This window comes from Dermacentor andersoni, chromosome 8 (assembly GCF_023375885.2).
Source record: "Dermacentor andersoni chromosome 8, qqDerAnde1_hic_scaffold, whole genome shotgun sequence".
Lineage (NCBI taxonomy): Eukaryota > Metazoa > Arthropoda > Arachnida > Ixodida > Ixodidae > Dermacentor > Dermacentor andersoni.
The window spans coordinates 69,084,160-69,095,490 of record NC_092821.1 but is presented as its reverse complement, the minus strand read 5'-3'; positions in this window follow the sequence as shown (position 1 = coordinate 69,095,490).

Sequence of the window (11,331 nt, the reverse complement as noted above, 5' to 3'; positions counted from 1 at the left end):
CCGGCAGGACACTCGAACCGAAGGTGATTATCAAGTGTTTGGTTTGGATTTCTTTGCCATCTCGCCTCATCTTAATTCTTTTGACATTTATAAGATTCTGTTCACTAAAGCCCTCCAAGAGTTCAGCCTCAGTGAGCTCCAGCAAATCATCGTCCGAGACAACGCCGCGGGTGGTATTCATAGTACGGTGCGGGGTTACTGTTAGTTGGGTCTCCCCAAATGACACTAGTTTCGGCATTTTCTCGTATTGCTTCTTATCGCGGAGCTCCAGGAGGAGATCACCGCTTGCCATTGTGGTCGCCTTATAAGGCTCCAAAAACATTAGTCAAAGTCTTCGATACAAGGAAAGGTGAAATTGTGCGCACTGGTTTGCCGGGGTTTTCCGAGTGAACTACATGGAAACGTGGAAAGTTGTGGACTTGCCGTCCGAAAAACTGAAAAACTTCATCGGTGCGCCCTCTTTTCTGAGGGCGATCAGGGAGTTGAGGAAGGGAGCTATCCATAAAGATATGTGATATTCCGGCAGCAACGCCAGCCACCCACCGTGGAGTCCTACAAGCGGACGCTGCACGACCTGTGAAACACGGCCTGCGAACGCCAGCTGTACATTACCACTATAACCAAATACGATATAACCTAGGTTGGCTATTCACACAAGGCTAACCCTTGCTGCCTGGAAAATTGGAAGTGAGCGGAAGCTAGGAGAAGACAGGAAAGGTGGAAAGTAAGGGAAAGACGAAGGTAGTAGGGAGAGAGAGACAGGAAATGGCAACTACCGATTTCGCTCGGGTGGGTCAGACCGGGGGTGCCTTCTACGTGAAGCAGAGGCCAAAGAGGTGTGTTGCCTCAGCTTAAAGGTCCGAACACCGAGCATCGGCTCAACCTCCAGGAGCCCCCTTTCCCCGGACACGGCTAAGCCGCGCACGGTTAGACGCGGGAGGCTCCAACCCCAAAGTGCTCGGGTACGTGGTGTCGCAACACACCAAACGCCTGCTGACGCAGACGCCCCTGCGGGGTGCAGTGAGAGTAGTGTTCAGACATTGCGAGCAGTGTGTGCAATGCGCATAATTTACACAAGTTGCTGCTCAGAGTACATGACCTATGCAAAAGGATAGACAGTTGGGCGAGTTGGTACGGTAACATGGTCTGGGCTTGCAGCGCGAAGTGAACACGGACACAGAAAGGAGCAGACAGGACGAGCGCTAAACTCTCAACTAAATTTTTATTAAAACGAAGAACATATATATAGGTGATTGCAAAAACCGCAGCATAAGAACATGACAAGGTAAAAAAACATCTGTTACACATATCAGGAGGTATGGAAGTCAAGAAGGAAACAAAAAAAAAAAAAGATTACTTCAGATTAGTACACGTATTGCGAAGGTACTGAAATTCGCAATCTAACAGAGACAATGAAGCAAGGCTAACGCAAGTGTCTCCTAATCTTTTGATGTGGAATGCCTCGATAATTTCCCGTGTAGTTTGGCATTTGTGTCTGGAAACAATTTTTGTGTCTTCAAAGAAAGCTTTACAACCACAATTGAAACAGTGTGACGCTAAATGTGATGCATTAGGATTCTTTAGTGAATGTTTGTGTTCTTTTAGTCTAATGTTAATGCACCTGCCGCTCTGTCCAATGTAAGCTTTCCCGCACTCGAGTGGAATCTGATAAACTATACCGGTGTTGCAAGGCACTAAAGGGGACACATGTTTAACGCCGCAGTCATCTTTTCTTTTTTTGCCACCCTGTTCAAGTTTCCTATTTATCATAGGGCACATGTTAGACAACTTGCGAGGGGCCAAGAAAACTGTATTGACGTCATACCTATTGGCCACGTTCCTTAAACCATGGGATAATCTATGTATATAGGGTACCACAGCAAACTTTGTGTCTTTTTTCTGTTTTTCTTGTTTCTTACCGGGGCTTTTTACCCATTTGAAAAGTTTTTCGCAGGTTAGTGATAATAATTGCACGGCATAGCTAGCCTTTCCAAGCCTTTCTATCTGTTGTGAAAAACTTTGTTGCATATTGTGCGGACATGACTTAGTAATGGCAGACCTAAGAGTTGAATAAGCTACCCCCTGTTTAACAAGTTTAGAATGACAAGAAGAAAATTCAAGCAGTGGCTTCTTAGCCCTAGGCGAATAATGCCAGCAGACATGCTCATCCTGGAACGTTAAGCACAGATCTAAAAACTGTAATTTGTTGCCCTGGATAAGCTCAAGCGTGAAACCAAGGCCCCCACCACATTCCCTAAAAACTTTAAAAATATTCGTAGCTTTCTTGGTGTAGTTATCGCGAGAACAAAACACCAGGTAGTCATCTACGTATCTAAACGCATGCACCGCCAATTCCTTAAGTTTGTTTTGTAGTTTTCTACTGACGTGACTTAGATAAATATCACTCAAAACTGGCGCAACTTTTGAACCAATGCAAACTCCCGATTTTTGTACATACATAGAACTACCCCATTTTAATAAAAATTTAGCTGAGAGCTTAGCGCTCGTCCTGTCTGCTCCTTTCTGTGTCCGTGTTCACTTCGCGCTACAAGCCAAGACCATGTTACATGACCTATGTTGTCACTTGTACAAAAAACGAAAAAAAAAAACCATGGCTGAGAACATTTTGCAATATTGTGTTACAATGTAGTGCTGAAAATTTGTGAGGCCACAGCAGGTCACAGAAACAACACTTTTTAAACCCAATGTACGCACCTCGCTATCGGAGAAGAATTGGGTGGGGGGTGGGGAAACAAGGACACCACCTGTCCTCGCAAGATATTGAGGACGCGGCCGTCCACGCCACCCACTTTGCCACCTCCAGTAGCCCTGCAAACACGGCAACAACGACAACGTCAAACGACGATACTGTCAGCATCATTAGAAGCTCACCTCTTCTCGCTCGCGGCCCTGGCCGCTTCTTTTTTGCTTTATGGGCCATCTTGGCCCAATGGTTGCGCCAACGGCTGGTGGTCTTTACGGCTGGCCCCTGTGCATTAAAGACCGCCGCCACCTCCTCCCACAGTTCGTTTTTTCGAGCAGCAGTCATACGTGGCGAGAACTCTGCAGAAGCTCTCGCCAGGTATGGGTGCTTCTCGATGAACTGAACGAAAATAGTCGCCTGCTCTTTTGACACCCCTGGCCCTTTTGCTGCCTATTTCTCTTTGTCAACTTGGGAATTTCAGCCTGCCCGCAGCACAGTAAAAAATTTAGAGGCAAAGATTCTGTCTCAGCTAAGCGCCTGCATAAAGTGCTCAATACGACTTCATTATTTCTGCATTTTTCTACCACTAATGCAAAAAAGGTGAAGTCACTACTCACATTTAACGTTGTAGCAGCTTCTTTCTCGGAGCGTAATCAGTGCAGGGGCTACCCACAGGAAGTATTAGTCTTGCTGCGATCACTTTGACGAAGCTATTGTTCTGTCGTGGCGGTGCCCTATTGAAAGGTGCTGAGCGCCTTGACAGTTCTAGATCCACTATGTTGCAAAGTTTGTCCTCGGGTGTTACCGATAATTCTTGTTGGCCCTTCGTAATGAAGAAATTATCACACGTCAGACATGCAGAGAAAAACCACACGATAATGCAAGCAATACACGAGCAATATTTACTCACCTCACTCTTGTATCTCACGGCTCCTGCAAGCAGCGCAGGTTCTTCTCAGATGCAAGTATACCACTCTGGGCCGCGATTAGCTGCGCTGCGTTACTGACACGCTAAGGGCTGTCGGCGGTTCGGGTACACAGAGGCTGCCATTTTGCGTCCGCTCAACGGCTGGATTGGATGCGCATCCGACCCTCCGCATCCGCATCCAACCAAGTGTCCTGGTGGTGGTGCGTCCGACAAAAAGAAAAAGAAAGACAAGTAGAAGTGCCTATTGACTGGCAACTCAACCGTCACTACCACTACAAGAGTAGACGTAAAGGAGGTGGAGACGGCACAGAGCACGAACAAAGAAGAAAAAAACACGCATCCTTGCACGCCGCAGCTAGGCGTCCGATGCAATTGCAACGTAGTCTCGTCCTGGTGACGGATCGCTAGCGTTGTACAGCGAAGAGCATACGATGGCGCTGGTAAGTTTTTAGGTTGCGCTTAAAGGATTGCGGCAAAATGAGCATGATGTCAGCGATCACCGATGCACGCTTGCTTGGCTCCAGCCGGCAGTCGGAACGGCCGCAGCTTTGGGCGCCGCTTTGAGCTGACATATTCACATAATGTGTTCACATAATCGCGAGTTGCCTTTTGAAAAACATAGAAATAAAACTTGACCTGATATACCGGCGCAGCGACAAAGCTACATTCACGTTCTTTTCCTAACTGGGCAAGGGTATGCAACGGAAGCTATAAAACTAAATAGCAAGTGGTTCGCTTTGTCTTTCGCCAAGATGCCGGCTCGCGTGCCCATTGAGGAGCGAAGATTATTCGTGCGGCTTAACATAGAAGGAATAAGCCAGCCTGAAATCTCTAGGCGGACAGGAAGAACGAGAACCGCAGTAGGCCGCATAACTCAAGCGTACCGCGACGAAGCCAGATTCGGTGACACCCTCCGTACAGGGAGACGAAGAATAACCAAGGAAGAGGGGGACGAGCTGATAGACGCAGCCGCCGTGGCAGGCCCTTTTCTCACGGCGAAAGATATCAGAGAGGCGCTCTCCTTGCATGTGTCATACAAAACAATTCAATAGAGGCTTCAAGAAGCCGGTCTCAAAAACCACGTCGCTGCCCAGAAGCCCTCACTCACGGAAGCCCAGAGGAGGACAAGGCTTGGATTTGCACAGAAGGTTGCTGGCTGGACCGTCGAAAATTAGAAACTACAATATGAAATCAACAGCAACGAGTCTGGCGGCCTTTAAAGAGCAGGTGGGCAGCGCTTCACTCTCTTTATAAATTTCTGCCAAATGTTTGGTAGGGGCGGCGGAAATAGTTATGACAGCGCAATATGAAGCCAGAGAAATGTTCTGGTACTATAAAGCGATGAGCAAAGATTAAGTTGTAACGATATCTTGCGTAACTTTTTCTTATTTGAATGCCACTTGAAGAATACAGCCTGCGAACAGTGACCTCATCCTACATCAGTATGTTTTCAATTCATTAATTTTTTGGCGCCATTTACCATAAACTAAAACATATGTCATGCATACGCCCTTTCTTTAGTGCAGTCAACCCTTGCGTGTTAATTTTCTTGCTTGCCCCTTTTTCCCGGTCTCCTTGTAGATACCTGCAAGCGCACAGAAGAAGCGTACTCACAAGCGGGCGCTGCTCAGTAAATGTGCGGGGCGCCATCACCAAAGGCCCGCTTGTGCGAATAGAGGACCTCTTCACGGCGAAGCAATATTGCGACATCTTGGAGCACACCCTGGTTCCGTACATGCTGGACAGGCCCTTGCCATACGGCCTCTACCGGCTCCAACACGACCGGAGCCCCGTTCACACAGCGCGCCGAGTGTCTAGCTTGCTCGAGGACCGTGGCATGCAGGAGCTCCAGTGGCCGCTGTAAGGATTGAGGGGTCAATCCCATCGCTCGTAATCAGTTGTCAAGATTGGAGTCGGGCATGGATTAGATGGTAGCTGGCCCATGCCGTCGTCCAACTTATCCACGCTGAGGACGTTGTTGAAGGGAAGGACTGCTTCTCATCGAGAACGAGGAATATGGGTTTATTTACAGTATCTACATCAGTACGTTGCAGTTCATCAGTCTAGCATGACTGCGAGAAAACGTATATCACTTTAACATGACTGCGAGAGAAAATACGCTGAGCAGCCGCACAACAGCGGTTTATAAACACTCGGCCCTCCCTCGATCCCAAGGTGAAGGAACCGTTAGACCAGCCATCGTAAACAAGCCGCCTCTCTGCTTACACACACACACTTCCGCACAGTTTCACGGTCCGGAACACCGACGTCAGACGGTCTTCGCAGAACTCGGGGCTTACGTCAGGAAAGGCGCCTTTTATTCCCCGAGCTGACCCCCGCAGCGTGGCCGCCGGTGGTCTATTGTCTTGCGTCTTGAAAGGCGCGTGGGATCTCCGTAGACGTTCCCTCGGCAACTCCCCCGCTCATAGCAGATCAGATCGGCGGTGGCGGGTTCAGGCACAAAGCCTGCTTCGTCGAACTCATCTTGGCTCCTGCGATGCAGAGTGGCGGACGTGGCTCATTATCCTGCGGACAAAGTAGGACACAGTGACGCCGTTTGGCTAGAGCGTAACGGTGACTTTCCAAGAAAAGTTGACGCCGCTGTCGTGGCTGGCAAAATTTGCATCTCAGCGGGCCGTTCTTAACACCGCCAAATGGGGCCAATTTGAACCCCATTGAAAATATCTGGGGGCTTATGATACGGCGCCTAGCTTCAAGGCGCCTTGGAAATGCCACTGCGGACACCCTTTGGTAAACCATCAGTGACGAGTGGTGCACGCTTCAAGCGCATCCCGTGGTGGTACTGTACGATTCCATGCGGCGACGGGTGGCGCAAGTTTTGGATGCGGAAGGAAGCTTCATTGGATATTATTGTACAGGTAAATGAAACAAAGTGTCGATTCTGGATAGTTAGAGAGGACATGATTATAGTGCGAATAAACAATCGCCAATGAGTGCTATTTGTCTTGGTTCCCGTTCATTACCTGGTCGCTGCATGCCTTGAGCGTCGAAACAGAACGACGCTCAAGGCATGCAGTGCCACGAAAGTGCCACGAAGGATATGCGTAAAGGTTTGTTCATTGAGAGCACTTAGTGTCTGTGCACATCAATAAAACTAAAAAAGAACACTCCTAAAATCCTGCATTGAGGTAGTTAACACGTAGTAATAACTGGAAAATCGTCTCATGCCTTTTTCTTTAAAATCTGTGGTGTATTTTCTGTCTTTAAATATCGACTAATGAAGATGAGAGATTGCAGAGGACTTTAGCAACGGCTTCCCCTTTGCTTGTGCTTCGTTCCCACAACCCGCCAGCGAGCCCAATACATGTCCATGATCAAGCAGCCACTAGAGGTAGAGCATCAACCCGCACTGCTTGCACGGCGTCAAGCGCTTCACGTTCCAGCAAAAAACAAAAAGTACAGCGAAGGTTCGACGATAGGAGTTCTCATAAGAGAAAGCCTACCGAAGCCACTTCATCTACTGCGAATAAACCCAGCAGTGCGAGATGGCATGGGCAAATATAAAGTGTGGGTCGCGCGCCGTCATTCCAACGACCTGTAGCGCACGGATAATTAGTAGTGTAGCAGATGAGACGACGCAGCGGTCATTTCCCTACGCGGTATCATGATCACGCGAGAGAAAAAATGGGAGGTGTAGGACGTGCGGCTTTACCGTGGCAGCCGTTAGCTGCAGCGCGAGCAGGGCGAGGAGTACAATCGCGCCCGCGACAACCCATTACGGTAGCGCACCAGACGTAGTGGCTACAGCGGCGTCATCTCGCGCTGTTCCCTACCGTTAACAGCGCTAAGCCGATGCCCACGGTTTGGAGAGGCTGCTAGCTGAAAAAGAACCCGCGCTTTCAGCGGTACGGATGAGCAGGACGTCAATAACTGGTTGTCGACCTACGAACGAGTGAGCTTGCACAATCGATGGGACGATACCGTCAAGGTAAATGCCGTCATCTTCTAACCTTGCGTGAGTGGCTCACCTGTGGTTTAAAAATCATGAAGCCGACTTTCAGTCCTGGTCCGCGTTCAAGGCCAGTTTCGCTGAAGTTCTCGGTCGCACCGCCGTCCACAAGTTGCTCGCCGAGCAGCGCTTACCGAGAGCGAGCGCAACAACGCGGTGAAACATTCACCTGTTATATCGAAGAGGTTCTCGACCTATACAAACGTGTGGATGCTTCTATGCCCGAAAATGACAAGTTGAAGCAAATTTCGAGGGGCATCGCCGATGACATTTTCCAAATGTTGATCGCCAAGACTCCGCGCACCGTAGCAGAGCTCGTGAACTTGTGCCAAAGCTACGACGAGTTGAGGAGGCAGGGGGTTTTGACCAGGCGCCCTTCAGTGGCTGAAAAGGCCCTCTCTTCCGTGACAGTCTTTTCTGATCGCTGCCCCCAGCTCACACAAATCCAAGCTTTCGTGCGGGAGGAAGTTACACGTCAACGTCTCTACTACCCTTCGCTGAGCTACCCCAACAGCAGCCGCTGCCGCAACAGCCTCCTACACAGCTCGCCCCTACGCTCCGGCGGGTTATTGAAGACCAAGTTGCTGAGGCTCTACCAATGCAGCATCAGCAGTGCCCTGTCGCGACGCCACCTACTTACGCATCCGTCGCCGTGCAGCCTCCTCGTCAACCACTCGTTGCGCTACATCCATGGCCGCTACCACCCGTTCATCATCCCGTTCATCGACCTGCTCCTGCGTTTGCTAATCCTTGGTGCACACAACAGGCCCATATGTTGTGCCTGCGGTATTCTCGGCCATGTTGCACGAGTCTGCCGCCGACGCATGCTGCCCTCTGATGGGTTTGTGCGGTCGCCTCCCTACGCCGACGTGCAACCTTTCCACGACACTTATTTTAGTCTGCAGTCGAACAGGCCACCAGCCGAGCGCCCGGTCCTTACACGTCGTTCACCTTCCCCACGTCGCCGCTCGTAGTGCCCCATGCGCCGGCGCCATTCACCCCCGCAAGAGCAAAACTAAGCGCCTAAGTTTAGGCGGTAGGAACTGCGTCACCATCGATCTGTACAAGTCCTCCATTGTCGCCTTCGAACGTTGTCGACCTTACTGTTGACGGCATCCCTACCGTTGCGCTAATTGATACTGGAGCAGCCGTGTCTGTCCTAAACGAACGCCTCTTTCGCGCTTTACGAAAAGTTACGACGCCACTTTCTGGGTTTTCTCTTCGCACAGCAACTGCCCAGCCAGTTCAGCCTTCAGCGGCATGCACAGCTAGAGTTGTTCAGAACATTATATTTTGGAGTTTGTGGTTCTGCAGTCCTGCTCTAACGACGCGATACGTGGGTTTGGGTGAGACTTTCTTTCGCGAAATAACGTCATCAATTTTGCACGTGCTGAAGTCGAATTATCGCCTCTTTGTGACGTGCCCCTCGTCGGCGCCACTTCTCTTTCCGCTAGGCTAGTTCTTCGGAAAGACATCGCCATACCGCCGTACTTGTCTGCCGTTGTTCCCGTCTTCTGTGGCATTGTCTCTGAAGGCGCTGTCCTCTTCACTCCTTCGGAACTCTTCATAACCCGCAAAGATGTTCACCTACCTTTTGCCACACACTTTTCTTCTTTGCGCGTTGTGCTCGCCGGATGGTAAAGGAAGGATCCTTTTGTCGTCGCTGTGTCGGTTGCGGCAACCGAAGGCACAGCAGCACGGCATCACAATTAAGTTCTCGTCCCTAACACACTCGATTTGTTCTGCTAACGCACTAGATCAGTCCGTTTGCGCGTACTTTCGTTGCGCAGGGCCAACAATGGCGGTGGGAGCGCGCTGGAAAGTGTTGAATCGCGATTTGTCTTACTTTTAATTTGGTACCAATGCCACTGGTCTTTACTAAGAACACTGAACTGAGCTTATCACTAGTGATCACGCAACGCTCATGACTATCAGGTAGCAATATTATTCGAAAGAATGCTTATTCAAGAAGATGTTGAGAGAAATCAATGACTATGTGCACGATTGATGGCTACCGCTGTCATAACAAACACAACGATCCATTGTAACTAGTGACGAATTCCTAGCATCTCGAATGTAAATTGCTATTCGACTAACTTTTAATTTCATACCCATGATATTATACTGCATGAAAGTACGAAAACACCGCACTGAGCTTATAACTAGTGATGTCGAATCACCCGGCATCATTAGTTACAAATGGCGGCAGCTCATTCATGCTCATTCGTAGTCTGAATTACTTTTAATTTTATATCAATAGCACTTTTCTCCAAGAAAAGAACATCGCAGTCAGCGCATCACTGGTGATCACTAAGAATTCCGGGTTATCAGTTAGCAGTGGTAACACAAAAGTTTACAGCTTGATTCATACCAATGACGACATTCAGGAATGAAAACTGCTGCTGTGAAAGTAATATAGGTCAGTAATCGGCACTAGTCACTTTAGCATACGAGTTCATAGTAGGCATACTTGAGTCACTCGCTTTACGGCATTTCATTTGATACGCATGACATTAAGTCGTGAAAAATAGCGAGACCACACAACTGCGCAGTGTATTTTCACAGACTCCACCCGATCGGTTAGGGGTAACATGCAAGTAATTGTGATTTCATGAGCTCTTCAGTGGTATTGATGACGAGGTGTTTGATTAGCGGCTAGGGATATTGCAGTAAAATAGTGAATCGTATTTGCTAGCGACCGAAGCCTAGCAGTGATAAGTGATTATCATTAAATCACTGTATTGCTCCGCTTGATAGCCACGACCAAATCGCACGTGTGTCCTCAAATCTCTTAACGACTTAATGCTGACATTTCCTCTTAATTGCGAAAGTTGTCATCTGCTGTGTCGCTCTCATGACAAAGAAGAAAACAACCTCCAAATGTTGTGGTTAGTGATGTGGCAGGGAAGCTACTGGTCTCTCATCTCGCCCGTTTATTTTCAAGGCATTAGCGCAATATTTTCACAAAATTTCAGTTGCCTTGAAATTCACAAGTTGTAGAATTGGCAAGTCACACAAGTTTTGAGCGACGGAAGAAGTCGGTGTCGCGAAAGGAGGCATCTTCTCACGAGACGGGCACGTTGAATTGCTTTATGCTTGGATTAAATTCACTGGCGTTTGGATTATTTCGGCTGGCGTTCTGGACTAAATACAATGGTACTTAGATTAATTCCCGAGGCGTCGGATTACAATTACTGATTAAAATTATAATAATTTGAATGGCACTTGGAAAAGCACCCTCGTCGATTGTAAGTCAAAGTAATTCAAAGAAATTATTTATATGAAGTAATGCAGTTGCGTGAACACTGCAGCTGTTTCAAGTGGCCTTGTTCTATTCTGGCTCTTGAGCTAGCAAACTACTGTCTTAATGAACAAGCGTATGTTACGAGAAAAACTGAAAAATTGATGGTTTCTCACTGTTACACGAACTATGATATACAAATTCTTAACACTATCATTCCGTGTGAATTGAATAAGCTTTTGAAGGAGGCACTGATCCATGATCTATGAAGGAAGCACTGAGCGAGTTGACTAGTACTATTTGGGCGTAGGTTCAAAAGATCATTATGTTCATGCTGATGTAGGGATGATTATGTTCATGTCGTTTGAGAAAACGTACCGCGTGATTTTCTATATAATTTGTTTAGAGCTGGTATTATAGTTTGTATGAGACAACTCGTCATTTTTGTTTATTGTTGATAAATTGTTGTTCCCGCGTTTTACGTTTAT